General features: G+C 36.6%; 1 protein-coding gene across 50 annotated transcripts in view; it reads right to left on the bottom strand.

Annotated features, from left to right (window-relative positions):
• Positions 1-20585, bottom strand: part of SORBS1 (sorbin and SH3 domain containing 1) — a 306979-nt gene that overhangs the window by 179399 nt on the left and 106995 nt on the right. For 49 of the 50 annotated variants that reach the window (XM_074233269.1, XM_074233279.1, XM_074233271.1 and 46 more), the window contains exon 3: positions 17502-17562. The exons of the other annotated variant lie outside the window; for it this stretch is intronic. The gene's annotated coding sequence lies outside the window, so the exon portion shown is untranslated. The remainder of the gene's footprint in view (positions 1-17501; positions 17563-20585) is intronic. 50 annotated transcript variants of the gene reach the window in all.

The raw sequence follows: 20585 nt of genomic DNA, 5'->3' as shown, positions 1-20585 counted from the left end.
CTGGGTCTGGAAAATAATTTTACTTGATTTCTAGGTAAGTGTTTTTTCCCCCTACATTGTGCTTTCTTTCTATAAAGTGTGCAAAAACTTGGAAAATGGATATTTGGTACTTGTGAAAATAATAAAGGAATGTTTTATAAGTGTTGGTATCATCAAATCCAAAGTCAGCAACAACCATACATACCTCTTCCTGAAATTCAAACCTGACAAAGAATTTTAAAGTCAGCAGTTCAAATTTCAAAAAGGAAATAGCAATTAGTGAACCTTAAAAAATAGAAAAATAATCTAATTTTCACATGTAATTAGGCATCTCATGCTAAGAAAGTCTCATGAATGACAAACCTTTGCAATTAAAGGAGAGAATAAATCAAACTTTTTAACGGATTATTGTGAATGATGCCTGTTTAAATCTATGTGAGATCCTTTAGAAATCTCTGATCATAGGCCATGTGTGAAGGCTATCAATGATGTGAAAGCATTTATTGTTCTAATATACAGTTTTAAGAAAGTAGAGAAGCATGGCATCTGACTAAAAAGTTTCTAAAAACCAGAAAAGCAGTAGAAATAGAAGGAAACAAAGGCTAGGATTTTACATCTTTATAAGTTCCAAATCATTAAACCAATAGTACCAAAAACCCAGGTTCATATCCTAACTCTACCAAACAAAGTGATATAACCTTAGGCAAAGTTGCTTTATCTTTGTAACTCTCAGTCTCCTCTGTTAAAACTACAGTAATAACAACCAAGGGTAATAAATGTGAAGATCCCTTCTAAGATTGACCTGGAAGGCTTTGGGTCCACATGCCTATAAACCAGGAATTCTTAACCTTTTTTTGTCTCATGGACCTTTTAGACCATTTGGTAAAGTCTACAGACCCTTCTCCAATTCATGTTTTTAAATGCATAAAATAAAATATATAGAATTACAAAGGAAAATAATTACAGCAAACAAATATTGAAATACAGTTACCAAAAATATTTTTTAAAAGTTCATAGAGCACAGATTAACAGCTGCCCTAAACTCCAATCTATTTTATAACTGAGTACATAGGGATAAAGATGGTGATATGATTTCACTGGTTTATAGACTGTATCCCTCAGAGTCAGTGTAACTTAGCAGCTTCTCTGAAATGTAAAGACTCATAGAGAATGAGAGGTACCATGAAATGACTTGTCCAAGAGCATCCAGCCTGGATATATCACAGGAGAAACTTGAACCCAGTTCTTTTCAGCTTCGAAGCTGACTCTACATCCATTATGCCACATTGTCTCACATGAGTGCATAAGTAAGCAGTCTGAAAAGTATATGTTTTCTTTCTCATTACAAATCATCAGTTGATGGTTTTTTGGTCAAGATGCATAGCTCCTCTGAACATTCATTCATTCATTCATTCATCAAATATCTATTGAGCATCTACCATATGTGAAGCACTTTTCAAATTTTTTGTTAGATCTAAAAATCAGGATGACAGAATTCCTAACAGATACTGTTTCAAACTGTTCCAAAATAGAGGGGTGGTAAGAACAGGGGATGGATACAAAAAGAAGGAGGATATGGGTTGGTGGGGGGGAAGGGTGTTATGTATGAAAGGGGGAGATGGGTGTATATGTATGGGGAAGGAGTCATGTGTATTCATAAGCATGTGTGTGGCTTTTTAAAACATGCAACAATGACAAGATTCCTTCACAAAACATAACTTTATAGCTCTTTATCTGGCCCTTTACATTGCACAGGAATCTTTGCTGTTTTGTTGAGATCTATAAACATTCCTTTTCTGAAGCAAAACCAGTTTTAAAAGCACATAATTATAAACATTTTCTCCTTTTCATTTAATAGCAGAAATGCAAAAAAGAGCAAGACTGCCTCTGAAGCAATTGGTTTCTAATGCAAAAGATATCTTACTCAGTACAAATAAAAGCTATTGAGACTAAAATGAGAACCAAGTCTTCCCTGGGTCTGAAATGTAAAAACCTTCCACTCTCAAAGTTCTGGCTCATCCTTAATCAAAAATGAAATGGAAGAGGTTAGCTTCCAGTTTAACATCACAACCACAGTGCAGGATCAAGATTATCTAATAAAATGCTCATTCCTTCCTTCATCCATCTTGAATTATGCTACCTGCAAAAGTACCTGGCAAATTTTGAAAGGTCCCCCATTTCTATGATTGAACATCAAGGGTCCTGAAAGCCTTGAAATAGCACTTCCAATTACCAGAACCTGCAAACAATATTCTAAGCTTATGAATTAATCCAGAAAAAAACCCCAAACATCATTTAATTACAAAAGATATACACACTTGCTATGGAAAATACTCACTTTCCTAATCCAATGCTTAATAGACTGAAATCCAACAAGCTGAGGAAGGTCTAGAGGGAACAAGAATGTAGAGACTTAATAAGTCAGCCGTCAAACAGAGGAGAGAGTTCTTTCTCCAGAATCCTCTGCAGTAGGCATTTACTCATTTAACACAGAGGCAAAAAAAGGCTTTTCCTGAGGGGTGCCAGAGGGGGAAACCCTGCCCTGGTGATTTTAACTGAGCACAGTCCTTAACAGTCAGAGTGAAACCAGCTGCTGAAGAAGGCAAAGGCTGACCAAATCAGAGCCCCATAAATTCCTTGGCAAGGAAAATAAATTTAGTGGCAACAGTGGAGCAGATCACAGAAGGTTAGCACTGATGAGGGAGTCTTAGACATTCCCCAATTCATCCCCTTCATCATAAGACAGGTCACAAAAGGTTAGAGCTGACAGGAACCTTTTAAAAGTTTATTTCTCCCATCTGCCTCATTCAGAAGGAGAAACTGAGGTCCAGAAAAAAGTAGGTGGTTGGAGAATACTTGGCTTGCAAATGGAAGATCTGGGCCTAGGACAGAGTTCATTTCACTATCTTGTTGCTCAGACAGAAAATACACTCATCTTTACTTACAATTATCCCCTCACTCCTCCCTACAATTGGTTCAATGTTCTTTCTGCTATATCACAATTGTTGTTGTTTACTCTTCGTGACTCTGTGGTTTTCTTGACAAAGAGATTGCAGTGGTTTGCCTTTTCCTTCTCCAGCTCATTTGACAGATGAGAAAACTGAGGCAAACAGGGTTAAATGGTTTACTTGTTCAGGGTCACATAGCTAGTAAGTGTCTGAGGATGAATTTAAACTCATCTTCCTTATTCCAGGTCCAGCAGTCTGTGCCACCATGACACTAATCTATCCAGATATCCTATTACTTCAAGCTTTAGAGATTATCTCTAAAAACCTCAGTTCCACCCCTTGTTGGCTGTCAATATAAAATCTTATGGAAAGGATATATAACTTATAGAAAGGATATATATAATAACTATAACAATTATAGATCTGTTCTGGCCCCAACCTACTGTTATAGTCTTTCATTGCATATTACTCTCCTCCAAACACACTGCAGTCCAGTCAAACTGGTCATATTGTTCTTCGATATATTTGGTACTCCATCTCCCACTTCAGTGATTTTGTCCTCTCCTGTGATTTTATATATCTATGGTATCTTTTTTGCATGAAACATAGGGTGTATGTGAAAAGAATTGGCAAGGTGAGGCTACATTATAAGAAATAAGCTACTGGAAGACAGACTAAGAATCCTAACAAATAACAGCCTAGGTTTGCCAATGTATGGTTGGTTCTATGGCAGAAAATAAGTGTTGGATTACTGGGTGGTGAAATAGTCTGCCACAGTAAATCATTTATGTTTTATAGTTCTCATTAACCCTCCCTAACTTCTTTAGCTCATTTTAGATCTCACAAAGAGCAATGAAGATGGACAATAGACGGGGAGGGGAGCCAAAGGGAAGGTATGCAGGTTGAACCCACAATTTACCAAGAATGAACTTGTCAGAAAGCATGTGGCTTGTTAGTTATAAGTGAACTTGACTATGACAAGGAGAAGCTGGAGTCAGTGGCTTGTCATGTTACATAGAAAACAGGAATGATATTGTTCAAGAATATGGTTCCTGTGTTTAGTCTGAGTGGTAGGTGAAGGAACAGGAGACAGGATACCCAAGAACTCAAGAAATGCCTTTCAGGACAACAAAGTGAATTGGGCTCCCTGACCAGAGGGTTGACAAGTGGAAGGGACAATAAAATAATTTTTTTTTAGTCTAACTCCCTTGACTTAGAGTTGAAAAATAATTAGGTATCAGAGAAATGAGTGACCTCCCAAAGGGTTGATTCTACTCTAAAACTACAAGGGACTTCAGTGGCCATCTACTTCAATCCCTCCTTTACAGAGTCTCAGGAAAGTTAGGCATTTGTCTAAACTCACATGGGTAATAAGAATCAAAAGTGAGATTTGAACACGGGTCCCCTCTTTCCTCATCTTCTTTGCAAAGAGGAAACCCAGGACTGAAACCTAGGTCTTCTGACCTCAAAGCTAATGTTTCCCTGTCCTGATAACAACAATGGTGAAGATAATAGTAACAGCAGCTGACATTTAGGTAGCACTTTATGGTGGGCAAAGCGATTTACTACATATATTTCATCAACGTGTCAGGGGGATTCTGTGAAGTGGATAGGATAGGCATGCTTATTTCCATTTTACAGATTAGACAATTGAGATCAAGAGGTCGTGCCTTGCCCAATGTCAGACAGTGAATAAGTGTGGGAAGCGGGATTCAAAACCAGATGTGATCAGCCACCAAGTCCAATGCTCTCTCTACTAGCTACCCTCCCTTTGGAGGAAAGTCAATAGCTAGGCTGGGGAGGTCCATCCTCTATTCAGCTGTCAAGTCTATTTTTCCAAAGTACAGATCTGACCACGTCACTCCACCCCTTCATCATTTTCAATTTATCCCATTTGTAGCTTGTTTGCATGTTATTCCCTCTCATTAGAATGCATATTTCTTGAAAGTAGAGATGAGTTTTTTGTTTTCCTTTGTATCTCCCCAATAGAGTATCTGACACATAGTAGATGCTTAATAAATGATTGTTTACTTGACTTAACTTGACAGTTAAAGGAGGGATTCCATCTCCTCCTGAGCACATTTGCTCTTCTCTAATGGGGCTATTGGAGGCAGAGACTTATTCCTCTAAGAATGAGAAAAAAGACTGAGATATCAATGATAGGAATCATAAATTGGTTGGTTGGATATGGTCAATACTGTTGAAAGTAGCATTTGCTTTATCATCAGATATTTGAGTTGTGCTTAATGTACATGGAAAGCTATCTCTTCTCACTCCCCTGGGTAGATTTACATTAAGTTGTTTCTTGAAAACTAAGTTTTGAAAAATAATACTGAAAACACTTACTGGAATGGGCCTCAGAAGTCATCTAATCTTATAGATGGGAAATCTTAGGTCCAGAGAAAGTGGGTCACTTGTCCAAGATCACATGGCTAGGGAATAGTGATGACTGAATTCTGGAATGAAAAGTGTGGGGCAGTAAATCTTTATGGGAACTCTCCTTAAAGCTCTGCCCCATCTTTCTTGTCCATGATGAAAATAAGTATCTTAAATATTACTATTTGTCTTATGGATTTGGTGGTCACCTAGATAGTCATAAGGATAATTCATACACTCATCTCAAACTATTCATATAGGACAAAATCTTAGAGTTCATCAAAGTTAACTCTATTATTTTACAGGGGAAAGAATGAAGACAGAGAGAATGAAAAGATTTGCTCAGGGTCACACAAAAAAGCAATGACCAAGGCCTCAAAGGCACATCTTCTCTCAAATGCCAACACTCTTTATACCATGCCATGATTCTTCATTTTAGCCTTAGTCCATTAAGGAACTTTTTACATATTCAAAATAATATCTGAATGCATGAACACTCAAAGGGATGCCTTTAGATTTCTGAGAATTCTAGGCTATCCCATAATTGTTATTTATTGAATTGCTGCTAGGCGATTGCAAAAATGTGCATGGTTCTCAGAAGCCAAGAAAATGACAGAAGAATAGGGATCAATGGCAGGGTTTCCTGGTGTGGTAAGTTTGTTAAATGCTGCACAGCTGGCAAAACTGATAAGGAGCTTCCCTCCAGGTGGCAGCGTGCTTAGCATGTATCTTTATGATGTCCAAGTAAAGCAGCCCCTTTGATCATGAGTTCTTCCTTGAGACAAAACAACAGATTTTGAGTCTCAGCTGGAAACATAATTGGTTTAATTGATCAAGGTCTAACCTAAAAATCTCCTGAATCAGAAAAGACTCAGAAAGCAAGACTGTCACATATTTTGGTCAGTGGAATGGATAACTACCAAATAACAACATTGGGTACCTGGCCAGTATAGAGCAGACATAATGCAGGTAGAGGGCAGACAGGTTCATTGGATTCCTCTGTTTACTTGCTATTTGTAAGTTAGGATTGATGAGGACCTTCCATTTTACTATCAGGATAGTAAAATATCCCTTTGGTTAAAATTGTCATTGCTCTCTGGAGTGACCTAGGATTAGAATTCGTTGGTTCTTTTTGGTCTTGATGTTTTTCATCCCAATTAGCTGAACTGGGTCTCAGAATCTTGCTGCCATTTACAGCCCAGGTCACTGAGAGCCAAGGGTCAGGGAGTGGATTGTGGTGGGCCACCATCTAATTTAAGTACAGTGCAGCTGGCCCAACTGATAAGGAACTTCCCCTGAGATGGATGAGCTTTCAGATAAAAAGTCATGTGTAGGGGAGAGGTTGGTCCAAGAAGCATATAAGGGCTACCCTGCCTACCCTTTTGGTGACCCTCATATTTGAAAGAACCTCCAACTCTATGTAGGTCACCTTTGTCCAGAGTTACTGAGTATGTCCTTGTATACAATGGACCACCATAGGGAGCTGGGCTCACCATGTACCTTGATGCCACTGTTTAATCTAAATAACCATTTGTGAACCAGAATGCTTTATTGCATCAGAATAAAATAATTTTAAGCCCGGGCCCAGGCAAACTTACTCTAATGAAAGAGGGAAACATTGATGGCCACTATTGCAATTTAATATTATCGTTCGGTCATTTTTCAATTTTGTCCAATTCTTCATGATTTCCTTTAGGATATTCTTGTTAAAGATACATTTTATAGATGAAGAAACTGAGGCAAAGTTAAGTGACTTGCCCAGGGTCACACAACTAGTATGTATATGAGACCATATTTGAACCCAGGAAGATGAGTCTTCCTGACTCCAGCACTGGCACTCTATCCATCTAGCTGCCTTTCTATACAGTTAAGAGGGGTTTATGAATTCAATACAGTAATAGGTTTGGAAATGATAAATAGAATAGCAACTCTTTTCCTATTCTAGCAACTCAGACCAGGAACATACAAATAGAAAATTATCTCCTGATATTAAGAGCTTTATTGTTAGAATTTGAAATTATTTTGTTATAATTACTAATGTATATTGAATAATATATTGAATTCAATTGGGCTACAAAATATAAAGAAGAAAATAGAAAATACAAAGAAAAGGAACAACAAAAGCAGATTAAGAGTTTAAAAATAAAAAGTGAGATTAATTAATTCAGAGCCATGTAACCTAGTGAAAAAAAGGTCAAGAGTAGACAACTGCTTTTGAATTTATAAACAGTTATTTATGTAACATAGTGACCAACTGTTCTTGTGATCTCCTGAAAAGGACCTTGGAGATCTATGCCTTCCTGAGTCCTCACTAATAGAACAAATTCTCAAAACTGAGTTCAAATCCCAGTTTTGATTCTTCCTATCTATGTAAACATTGGATGCATCATTTAACTTCCCTGTGCCTGAGTTTCTTAATCTTGTAAAATGAGATTTCATTAGATACTTTCTGAGATTTATAAGCTCTAGATACAGATTACTATGACTAAACTTCAATTAGCTAGAATCAAAAAAATTCCGTTCTCAATCAGAATTTCTTTTACATATTTCTGGTTTTGTTCTGAGGGAAAAAAATTAATTTCAAGGATTTGAAACTCCTAATAAAACCACTTTTAGGATAAAATCTGTGTAGATTCACCCTAGTTCTTGGCTTAATTTTTTATCAGGCTATTAAGAGTAATGCTAGGCTGAGATCCTATTTGAGAAAGTGTAACATGACTTTAAAAGTCTTAAAATACCATGGATTTGGAATGTCTTTCTATAAAAGAACTTTTCTCTTCTATGAACACCAGAATGTTAGAGTTGGGGATCACCTTAGGCACAACCTTAGCATCACGTGTTCCATCTCCCTTATTTTGCAGATAAACTGAATTTAATAAGTGGTTCTACACTTCTTGAGACAGCACCATATCTGTGATGCCTCTCTTTGGAGAAGAAAGGTAATTCACATTCCTCTCCTACTTTCTTCTCAATAGCCTCTAGAAGTAGGTGATTTTACAGATGAGAATACTGTTGCAAAGGGACTTGTCCAAGGTCATATGACCAATTAAACATCAACACCTACAGCTTTTCTAATTCCAAGCACTCTTTCCTGTATCATACTGCCTCTCCAACAAACGGAAACAAGCATGTCCAACAGCAGGAGGAATTTTAAATTTTATATATAAGGAAGCATATCCTGACCATGAAGGTAGATAAATATTGAAAATAATGAATAGTGAGACATATCCTTCCCCATTGATCTTTAAAACATGGTGATATCTTTCTCTCTGGTCCAAAAGGGTAGTATTTTATTCAGTTAACTAAAAAAATAGTGACAGTTAATGATTCTTAGGGCATATAATAGAATTACTAATTAATAAAAAATTGATTTGAAATCATCATTAAATTGTTTATTAAGAACTCCTCTGCACTCTGGCATTTTTGGTTTTAACCTTCTCCAAAGAGAGGTAAAATATTTTAGGATTTGACTTCTTGGACTACAAAAATCTAAGATAGGGATGAAAATTTTACTCCCATGACCATTCCCTCTAACTCTCTACTCAATATAAATTTGTTTTCTATACAAAAATATACTCATATTCATCATATATTCTAGTGTTTTGTGAATTGTAAACCTCATTCAATATAATTACAATCCAAGTGAAACTTTCATTGACTTTCATTTTGTTTTGAGCTCAAGGACTGAACCACTAAATGAATTAATGATCTCTTTTGATACCTTTATAGCAACATACCAAGTTGTTTTTTTTAATCTACTCTTTTGAAAAAGTATAGGCCTGGAATATGCAAATATAAAATATTGAAAGCATAAATGGAGACCTCTCTTTGTCCACTTAGTGATCTGAGTGTTAACATCTATGTGTTTATTGGTCAAAGATTCTTAGTCTGTCATCTGTCCATTTAATCATATTAATAACTATTTAGATCACTAGCTCCTCAGAGGCAATGCCTACTCTGTTTAATTTTTTTTTAATTTTTGTGAGGCAGTAGGGTTAAGTGGTTTGCAAACTTACCAGTAAGTATCAAATGTCTGATGTCAGATTTGAACTTAGATCATCCAGACTCCAGGGCTCTATCTACTAGTTCCCCTCTGTTTAAGTTTCTGTGTAAAGTGTCTATAATTTTTCACCCCAGAGCAAGTGTGGATAAATTAATCAGGTCAGGTCTATCATTTTCCATTTTAGGGCACAGAGCACAAGTTCACTTTCAAACAGCTACTACAATAGTATTCACAAACTGAAAACTAGAGGGAGGTCCCCACTGAATTAGATAGAAATTCAGAGGAAAACTTACTTTGATTTGCAGATTTACCTGGAATACAACTACACAGGATGAAGTGTACATAGTTTACAGTCTAGTAGGGTGCAAAATGATCATTAATCCATCTTAGTAAACAGAGCTATAACTAGTAATTCTGACAGCCAGGACAAGCAGCACAAATACAATTTCAGATCAACTTTTTAAAGGCAAATTTTAGTGAATATGGGAGAGATCTTGGGACACAAGACCCACAGGTGGAAAAGATTCTCCCTCCCTTCCCCAAGACATTCTTCCATGGGAGGTTAGCATGAGTAATGGTACCTGGGGGTAAAGAGTTCAAGATAGCATGAGGCCACTGTTGTGGAGGCCAAAGCAGGAGGAAAAAAGCAGGGGTGGGATATCTAGGAGATAGTGAGAATGTATAGTAATTTTAACTAATTTTAAATCTCATTAACACAGAATTAGGCTAAGCTCAAGATAGAAAAATGATCTCTCAAGCACCATCTAAATGTTGGCACCTTAAGACAAAACCCAGTTATCCTATAAAACTTATCACTCTAAAAACTACCCTATGCACATGTTCATATAATAGCAGCAATATTTATATTGAGAAAATATTTTACAAACATTATTTCATATAAAATGAAAGATGAAAAAGACACACCCAACATCTAGCTCATCCCATTTTATAAGAAGGCAAAGCCCAGGCAACTTGCCCATATTCATCTACAGAGAGGGATTCCTGTATAAGTAGTTATTGCAACTTATCTAAACAGAGACAGCAGAAAGATCAAGTCTGTGATGTCTACAAAGCATTTCAAGTGGACTGATGTATGATAAAACTTTGACTAAATTAACCTCACCAGAATCTTTAATTCTTTTCAACCAAAAATCAAAATGTAAGAATAAAATCTCTAATCATTCGACAATGAGATAAGTGATCTCAGCAATGTGGAGAATCCTTTCAGTAATACAGATTGTACCTATCCATGTTTGCCAGTTTTAAGACATTTTTTCAACAGTCTCTCATAAGCTCTTCACAAGTACACCCCCTTGCACATTGAATGAATTGATACACATAATAATAGCCCTAAAGTCCTTAATTATGTATTCTCTTTACTATATTTACTAAGACAGAAAAGTACATCAATACATTTTAGAATGACTTTTTAATAGTAAAGACTTGATAAAGTCATAAAATTCAAAGAAATAAAAGATCTTCTTCTCTTGGGCACCCTCTAAATGTTTTCATCTTAAGACAAATTCCAGTACTTAAAGTTCCAATACTTAAGGTTTATGTTATATACAGTAAAACAAGAATATTGTTTTAAGAATGATCTTGAGCAAATAAATTATTTTGAATATTATAATCACCCAAATTAATTATAAATTATAAGACATGAAGAAAGATGCCATCTGTATCCAGAGAAATAACTGAAAAATAGAAATATGTATGGAATAATTTTACATATGGATACCTATTTGTATCTAATAGTAGTCATCTCTGGGTGAGGGGGGATAGGAAAGAAAAAAATTTATATGATGGTTTTTGTTGTATATTTGAAAGGAATAACAAGTTGTACAAAATAGATTTATAGTTTGATATGTAATCATCTTTTTTCTTGTACTATGTTTTGGAAATGCTTTATTCCATAAATAAAATAAAAAAGTTTGATATAAAATGGTTTACAATATTTCCTGGGACAAGTTTTTATATTCAGTGCTATTTTATAATAAATTATTTTGTTGGATAGGGCCTGTGATGTGACAAATATTGACCTTGCTAACAGGAAATAGGGGTATGCAGAGTGGGTCTAGGTATTATTGGTTCAGGTGGTTTTTAGTAGATTGGGAGAGGGAGCTAAGAACTGTAGTTTCACCACAAACTCAAAAGGAATGAGACCTTGGCCAGCATACCATAAATATCCTGGGATGATATTGGGTAAATAATTCAAAGCAACTCTATCTCCCCCAAACTCAAGTTGTTGGCCTTTATGTCTGCTTTAAGTTTCCCTCCAGCTTTTAGAAACCACACAAAACATTTCAGTTAAAGATCTCTATGTGTCAGCGGCAGGAAATAAAGGTTTACTTTTGGGACTCCCTGCTAATAAAGAGGTAGGGGTCATCTCTGAGAACCATAGTTTTTCAAGAATTCCTTATTTTTACCAGATGTTTCCAGAGACAAGTCTTGTGAACAATTATTCTTTAAAAATGTGCTTATTTTATGGTACAAAAAGTCCTATGCTATTAAAAAAAAAATACCATACCATAGAATGAAAAGCTCAAAACTCAAACCAAAATTGGCAGGAGAGAAGAAAAGGAGACAACTTGGAAACACATAATTTAGGGAGGGGTGTGTTAAAAATGATGCTAGAAGCATTTAATTACCTAGGTACATCAAAATCTCTGTGAGAAATAAAATTGGTCCTCAGAAAATTCAGCCTTGAAGGCATATGGTCTTCAAATCTAAGGAGTCTCCTAAAGCAGAATTCATATACCATACTGACCCAAATAAAAGTAGCACCAGACACTGGCTAAGAAATAGTGGTGGACCAGTGGAATAGACTAGGTGCAATAGCAGGAAGCATTTATAGTAATCTGCTGTTTGATAAACCTAAAGAGTCCAGCTATTGGGATAAAAACTCTCTCTTTGATAAAAACTGCTGGGAAAATTGGAAGTTAGTATGGAAGAAACTTAGATTAGACCAACACCTCACACCCTTTACCAAGATAAGATCCAAATGGATACAGGATTTAGACATGAAAAAACAATACTACAAGCAAATTAGAAGATCAAGGAATAGTTTACTTGTCAGATCTATGGAAAGGTGAGCAGTTTATGACAGGAAGAGATGGTGAACATCACTAAAAACAAACTAGATGATTTTGATTACATTAAATTAAAAAGCTTTTGCACAGATAAAACCATTGTAACCAAGATCAAAAGAAATGTAGTAAACTGGGAAACAATCTTTACAACCAATGTTTCAGATAAAAGACTCATTTCTAAAATATGCAGAGAACTGAGTCATATTTAAAAAAAAAAAAGCCATTCCCCGGTTGACAAATGGTCAAAGGATATGCAAAGGCAATCTACAGATGAGGAGATCAAAACAATCCATAATCATATGAAAAATTGCTCTAAATCATTACTTACCAGAGAAATGCAAATTAAAGCTTCTCTGAGGTACCACCTCACACCTCTCAGACTGGCCAATATGACCAGAAAGAATAACCATCATTGTTAGAAGAGTTGTGGGAAATCTGGGACACTATTACACTTTCTGGAGAGAAATTTGGAACTACATCCAAAGGGCAACAAAAGTGTGCATAACCCTTTGATCCAGCAATACCACTACTGGGTCTATACTCTGAAGAGATGATAAAAAAGGGTAAAAACATCACTTGTTGGGGTGGCTAGGTGGTGCAGTAGATTGAACACTGGCCTTGGAGTCAGGAGTACCTGAGTCCAAATCCAGCCTCAGACACTTAATAATTACCTAGCTTTGTGGCCTTGGGCAAGCCACTTAAATCCATTGCCTTGCAAAAAAAAAACAAAAAACCCATCACTTGTACAAAAATATCCATAGGAGCCCTGTTTGTAGTGGCAAAGAATTGGAAATCAAATAAATGTCCTTCAATTGGGGAATGTCTTAGCAAACTGTGGTATATGTATGTCATAGAACACTGTTGTTCTATTAGAAACCAGGAGGGATGGGAATTCAGGGAAGCCTGGAGGGATTTGTATGAACTGATGCTGAGTGAGATGAGCAGAACCAGAGAAACACTGTACACCCTAATAGCAACATGGGGGTGATGATCAACCTTCATGGATTTGCTCATTCCATCAGTGCAACAATCAGGGACAATTTTGGGCTATCTGCGATGGAGAATTCCATCTGTATCCAGAGAAAGAACTGTGGAGTTTAAATAAAGTTCAAGGACTATTCCTTTTAATTTAGAAAAAAACTGATATCTTATTGTCTGATCTTGTTATCTCTTATACTTTATGTTTCTTCCTTAAGGATATGATTTCTCTCTCATCACACTCAATTTGGATCAATGTACAACTTGGAAACAAAGTAAAGACTGACAAATTGCTTTCTGTGGGGGGCGGGGAAGTAAGATTGAGGGAAAAAACTGTAAAATTCATATATATATAAATATATAAAATCTTTAATTAAAAAAAAGTAGCACCAGAGCCCCAAGATATCATTTTTGTCATCATTGAAATTATATTTTCAGTTTTGCCACTAATGAACTGTGTGACCTTGGGCAGAATATTTTCTCTCTTTGGGCCTCAGTTTCATTATCCAGAAAATTATGGCATTGCACTAGATAATTTCTAAGAGTCCTTTCCAACTCTATGGAAATTCTATGATTCTATCATCTCCTCTCTACCTATCCAGCCTATCTCCTTCATTCATCTCAGGTTACATATGCTTAGAGTCTCCTTCATCAACATGTCTTACTCCCACATCCAAGTTGTGCCATAGTGTCATTTCCCTTTTGTTCTCCTCCCAATATCATCAAACAACTGGTTCTCCACATGTTCAATGGCTCCTAAAATTCTACCTCTTTCACAGAGCTTTCCCAGGTTGATGAGAAGAAAATTAAGTGCTTTACCTAGATAAAGAAGGACAGCTAGGTAGTGCAGTGGATAGCACATCAACCCAGGAGTCAGGAGTTCAAATTTGATCTCAGACACATGATACATACTAGCTGTGTGACCTTGGGCAAGTCACTTAACCCTGATTGCCTCAGATTCAGAATCATCTCCAGTCACCCTGATTCATATCTGGCCACTGGACCCAGATGATTCTGGAGGAAGCTGGTGACTTTGCACAGCATCCCCACCTCAAATCTGACTCATTTGCTTGACATGGCATCACACCCCTGATGTCATGGTCTTCTAGAATGAAGGACAAATACCAGCATCATCTGGATATAGGGTTTGTGTGTTTATATTGTTTATTATTTCCTTGTCCTCAAATTTTATTCTTACAATTCATGCAATTATTTTATTAGAGGCTTAGCCACTAGGTCACAGATCACCAAAATGTCCTTAGTGGTTACCTTAGACTGACCTTCTAAATGATGCATGAATACGCTTTCTATAATATCCCCAACAGGTGATTATCCTGCCACTGAATAAATAGTTTTAATGACATGGAATCTTGGGGTTTGGGAGGATGTCATAGCAACAGTCCTACAGGACATAGATGAGTTTTTTACCTATTACTATGTCCCATTTGGAAAGAATTCAAATTAAATCAATTTGGCAGGAGTTCAAACTCTTTATTTTTATTGAACATGAGCTAGCAGGTGAAAAAGTCCCCAAAGTGGGGCTGTGGTAGTGTCTGTTATCAGTAGCTAAGACCAAGAAGGGAAATTATTTTAGCCAAGATGTTCACAACAAAATTTCTTCTGATCACTGTCTAAACCTACTTTTTGCAACTATCTGTATAAGATTCATAATCAAGCTAACTGCTGAGGAATGGGTAGAGGTGTTCACTGCCACCTACAATAGCAGCTGTGATTCATCAAGTAGAATAGGGAGGCGTGGTTAGTGCCAAATTCCTTAGCTCAAAAAGTTAGTGCTAATTACTCCATAGATTCATAAGATTATTAGAGGTGAAATATATCCTAAAGATCATGAATAAAGAAATTAAGGTTAAAATGGCTTGTCTAAGGTCACATAGCTGTTATTGTTCTAGTTTCCTTGATTTACAGTTCATGCACCTGTTTGTGGCCCTAAAGTCAAGCAACCTGCTCATATGGTTAGTAAATAGTTGTAGAGCTGGGACTTGGATCCAGGTCATCTAATTCCTATTACAGCAAAATTTCAATCATGCCACTATAATTGGAAATAGATGTTTGAAGAGAAGGATACTTATCTCTTCTTGAAAAGTAGAATAGAAAGTAGAGTAGAAAGATAACTCTGATTAAAGTAAATCAGCTATGGGAATTCAGGGGTGGATTTTTCAAAAGGAATGGGTCAACAAGGTGCTGCAGAAATGGTTCTTGGATCAGTGGAAGAAGTCTGAACACTGCCTTTGATGCTCATGTTGAGTAAGTCATTTTATTTCTTCTGGCTTCAACTTCCTCATCTGAAAAATGAGCATGGTCAGCCTTAAATGAACACTAAAGTATCCTGACTCTATATCCTATAATCCTCAATCATGATAGGTGTTGCATATAGATTTTTGTTTCTTCTACTAAATGAAACAAAAGAGTCTTAAAGAGCAGGAAGCAGTTACAGATTCAGTCTATAAACTCAAGTACATATAGTTAGCCACTGTGAGAAATAACTTGTCAATGAGCAGCCAAAAAGTTGAAGAAAAAGTTCTGAGAATTGTTTCTGATACAAGTTGGCCTGAACTCCCAGCATCATCTACCAAAAGCAGAAAAGAATTGATGTGAACATATAAGTTGGAGTGAATGATGAGTAGCATAATGAAAGTCTGCAGATAACACCAAACCCTAATCATACTATGATGAAAATATTTAAGGATTAATGAGAAAGGATCTTGCATTTATGCATATTTTTGTTCAGTGGTTTCAGTTGTGTCCCCATTTTGGGTTTTCTTGGTAAAGATACTGGAGTGATTTGCCATTTCATTCTCCAGTTCATTTTATAGATGAGGAAACAGAGACAAACTGGGCTAAGTGACTTGCCCAGGGTCACACAGCTGAGTATTTTATCCACTGTACTACTATCCATCTATCTATCTATCGTCTATCAAAACATTGTACTTACAAATTGTCTATTTTATTGTTTATGATTAAATCAAACTCTTCAATTTTTTAAGGAGAAAAAATATTATTAATTAACTATGCTGATGACTTAAGCATTGAAATAATTATGATACCTAGTGCCACCTGGTGCTAATATCACTAAAGTACAAATCTGGAAACCCAGTTTTATAAAAATCACGCCTTTTATCAATATGCCTCAGTCAAAGGTGACTCTATACCTTCCACCCTTTTGTACAAATTTCTTTGTTATTACTGTCCTACATCTATGATTTCATTGGTATAGGTTATTCCCTATGTGGAAACATCCTCAAATGATTCAGACCAGTAATATGCCATCTTTTGGAGGGGGTGGGGTGGGTTGTGAGGCAGTGCAGTTAATTGACTTGCCCAAGGTCAAATGGCTGGTAAGTATCAAGTGTCTAATGCTATATTTGAACTCAGGTCCTCCTGATTCTAGGACTGATGCTCTATCTACTGCACCACTTAGCTGCATACAGGCTCAATGAATAACCTGAGACAATGAGATGAAGAGACTTATATGAAATCAACCTCCAGTATTCATTGACTTGAACCCCAGGTCTTTTTAATTATTTGTGCCAGACCCATGGTAGAGCCTTCAGAGCTTGAAATTACCTGATCAGCCTCTCAGACACACTGTACCTTGACCTCCCCAATATAGTGATATCATTTTGGTCCTCTCTGAGAATGAAGGACAACAAGCAAACCAAGGTTGCCTTCTAGCCACTACATCATCCTGCCTCTCAAGGATTCCACTAATATCATAAAAGACAAAGTATTTTAGTTTCTCATTCTAGAAGTAATTGGTTTTCTTTATATTATATTACACATACTGAAATCAATAGGGAAAGAATAATTCTGACTATATGTAATATTTCCTACAGCCAGTAGCTTGGGAGCTATTACTGAATTACATAGACTCACCCCAATATCCCCCCCAAATTGTCTGGAAATATTACTGATCAAACTACCAAAAAATTAGAAAAATAGGCATATCAAGATTTACACACCAAAATACTTTTGAATCATTACATTTGTAGAAAATTTTTGCCTTTCACCTTTCTTCAACTCAGAAAAGAAAAGGAAAAAAAAACCCATAGATACAAAAGTCTAATGGGCAGGTGATAATATAGAATCCATCAGTGACAGCCAACATACCTTGGGGAAAGTATCTGAAACAGAAGACTCTGGAGGCTAGAGGAGGATGGGTTTCAGTTCCCTATAAAAGAACCAAAAAAAGGGGGAAAATTATATAAAGAACTCACAATTATCCAGGTTTTGGAGACTGCCAAATGCTTTATGTACATTGATCTCATTCTACTCTCACAACCAGTAAGTTAGAGATCAACTTACTACCTATAGTAGGCAACCTCTCACTGTTCTGCTAGACCATGGAAGGGAACAAAATACAGATGTTTGTTCTTTTTAAACTGTGGTAGAATTGGAGTCAGAAGTCCTGGATTCAAATTCTAGTTCTTACACTTACTATGTGACCACAGGCAAGTCACTTAACACTCTCTGAATCTCAGTTCCCTTATCTGTGAAAAGGGAAAAATTACACTTTTCATTAATGTCACAAGATTGTTGTAAGAGAAATAAGCTATAAACCTTAAAGGATTGTGGACACTGCCAATGTACTGAAAATGAATAATGTTACCCACCTCTGGACAAGAAAGAGGACAGATTCAATATGCAGAGTAAAAGAAATATTTTTTGAACACAGCTTATGTGGGAATTTGTTTACCTTGGTAATAAATAATTGTTATAAGGGTTTTTTCCCAGAATAGGGTGGAATTGGAAGAGAATAAATGCTTGTTAAGTGAAAAACGAAAATTTAATTTTTAAAATGGTGCTGTGAAAATGTGATGACTTAGCAAAGAGATCAATGAAGGAGAAAAGGAACCCATATATACAAAAAAGACAAAATGTCACCAAAATCTTAAGAGTAGTTTAGAACTGAAATCTGAACCAAGACTTTTAGAGCCATTGTAGTTTGTTTGTTTGTTTTTTGTTTTTTTGTACTTCAGTCTGTGTTCAGATTCCAATGGCTCTGTCTCTGGGGTGAGTTGCTTTCTTTATCATAAGTCTACCAGAGAAGTTGCTTCAATATTTTTTCCACAGTTGCTATTACTAGCAATTACTATTACTATTTCCCTACACTCTATCCATCCCCACTCTCATTTATTCTATTCTCTCTCTCTCTCTCTCTCTCTCTCTCTCTCTCTCTCTCTCTGTCTGTCTGTCTGTCTCTCTCTCTCTCTCTCTCTTTCTTCATCCTGACTCTGTCCAAAAGTGTGTTGTATCCGAGTACCCTCTCTCACAGTCTTCTCTCTCTTCTATCACCTATTCCCCCCTTCCCTCCCCCCATTCCCCCTTATCTTCTCCCTTTCTTCTCATTTTTCTCTAGGGTAAGATAGATTTCTATACTGTAATAAGTATGTATGTTATTTCCTCTCTGAGCCATTTCTGATGAGAATGAGGTCTCACTTAATCCCCCCCTCACCTTCCCCCATTTCACTCCATTGAAAAAGCTTTTTTGGGCACCTAGGTGGCACAGTGGATAGAGCACTGGCCCTGGAGTCAGGAGCATCTGTGTTCAAATCTGGCCTCAGACACTTGCCTTGGGCAAGCCACTTAACCCCATTTGTCTTGCAAAAACCTAAAAAAAAAAATTAAAAGCTTTTTATTGACTCTTATGTGAAATTTCTTAACTTCTTCATCTCCTTTCCTTTTCTCCCAGTCCCCAGTTTCATTGAAAGTCCATCTTTTCCTCTGAAAGAGGATGTTCAGTTTTGCTGGGTAGTTGATTCTCAGTTGTAAACCAAGATCTTTTGCCTTCTGGAATATCATATTTCAATCCTTACAAACCCTTAATGTAGATGCTGCCAAATCCTGTGTAATCCTGACTATGGAGCCTCGGTAGTTGAATTGTTTGTTACTGGCAGCTTTTAGAATTTTCTCTTTGAGAGTTTTGGAATTTGGCTATATTCCTGGAAGTTTTTCTTTTGGGGTCTCTTTTAGGAGTTGACCAATGAATTCCCTTCAATTTCTATTTTACCCTCTGCTACTAGAATCTCAGGGCAATTTTGCTGTATTATTTCTTGAAAAATGAAGTCTAGGCTCTTTTCCTGGCCGTGACTTTCAGGTAGCACAATAATTTTTAAATCATTTTTTCTGGATCTGTTTTCAAGGTTGGTTGTTTTTCCAATGAGATATTTCACATTTTCTTCTAATTTTAGGCTTTTTATGGAAGTTTTTTTTTTTCCTGATTTTTTGCAAAGTCATCAGTTTCCTTTAGTTCCATTCTTCATTTGAAGGACTTATTTCCTTCAGAGTTTTTTTTAATCTCCTTTTCCAGATGTTCAATTCTGCTTTTTAAGGCATTCTTCTCCTCATTTGCCTTTTGTTTTGCTTTTACCATTTGGCTTAAAATGGTTTTTAACATATTATTTTCTTCAGTATTTTTTGTATTTCTTTCACCAAGCTATTGATTTGGTTTTCATGAATTTTCTGCATCACTCTCATTTCTCCTCCCCATTTTTCCTCCACCTCCCTTAATTGCTTTTCATTTACATTTTTTTTGAGCTCATCCATAACCTGAACTCATTTTTTATTTCTTTCGGAGGTTTTGGATATAGAAACTTCAATTTTGCCATTATCTGAGTATGTGTTTTGATCTTCCATAGACTAAAATAATTCTCTATGGTCAGATTCTTCTTTTTCTGTTTACTCATTTCCTCAACACCAGACTAATTTACAGCACTTCCAAGGCTTTGGGTGTTTTTTTTGGGGGGGGGGACACCCCACTGGGACCTTTATTCCTCCAAGGTCTTATGCCTTCTTGCCTGTGCTTTGATATGTAGATGACCACAGCACTCTCCTCTGTCCTGGAGCTGTAAGGAGAGGCCCTGCTCAGCTATCTTAGTATGGAAGCCCAAACTGCAACCTGGATCTGAGTGTGGGAAATTCATTCTCCCCCAAGGGAGAGCAGAAAAATTTCTACAGTCTCCCCTGACCCTCTTACCATCTGTGGACTGTGTTCTGGAGGTGCAGGCTGGTTTCTCTTGATTCTCACTGCAGGTTCTACAGCCAGTGTTCCTCACTCATTCTGGTGTAGCAGAATTCTCTCACCACCCCTTCAAGCTGTGACCTGGGCTTTTCCAACTCCTGGTCCTGGTGAAACACACTTCTCCCATGGAATTTCTAAGTTATCTTGGACTTGGAAAATGTAGCACTCAGTCT

The sequence above is a fragment of the Macrotis lagotis genome, chromosome 4, assembly GCF_037893015.1.
Source record: "Macrotis lagotis isolate mMagLag1 chromosome 4, bilby.v1.9.chrom.fasta, whole genome shotgun sequence".
Classification (NCBI taxonomy): Eukaryota; Metazoa; Chordata; class Mammalia; order Peramelemorphia; family Peramelidae; genus Macrotis; species Macrotis lagotis.
The sequence above is the reverse complement of the archived record's forward strand: the minus strand, read 5'-3'. Positions and strand labels throughout refer to the sequence as shown.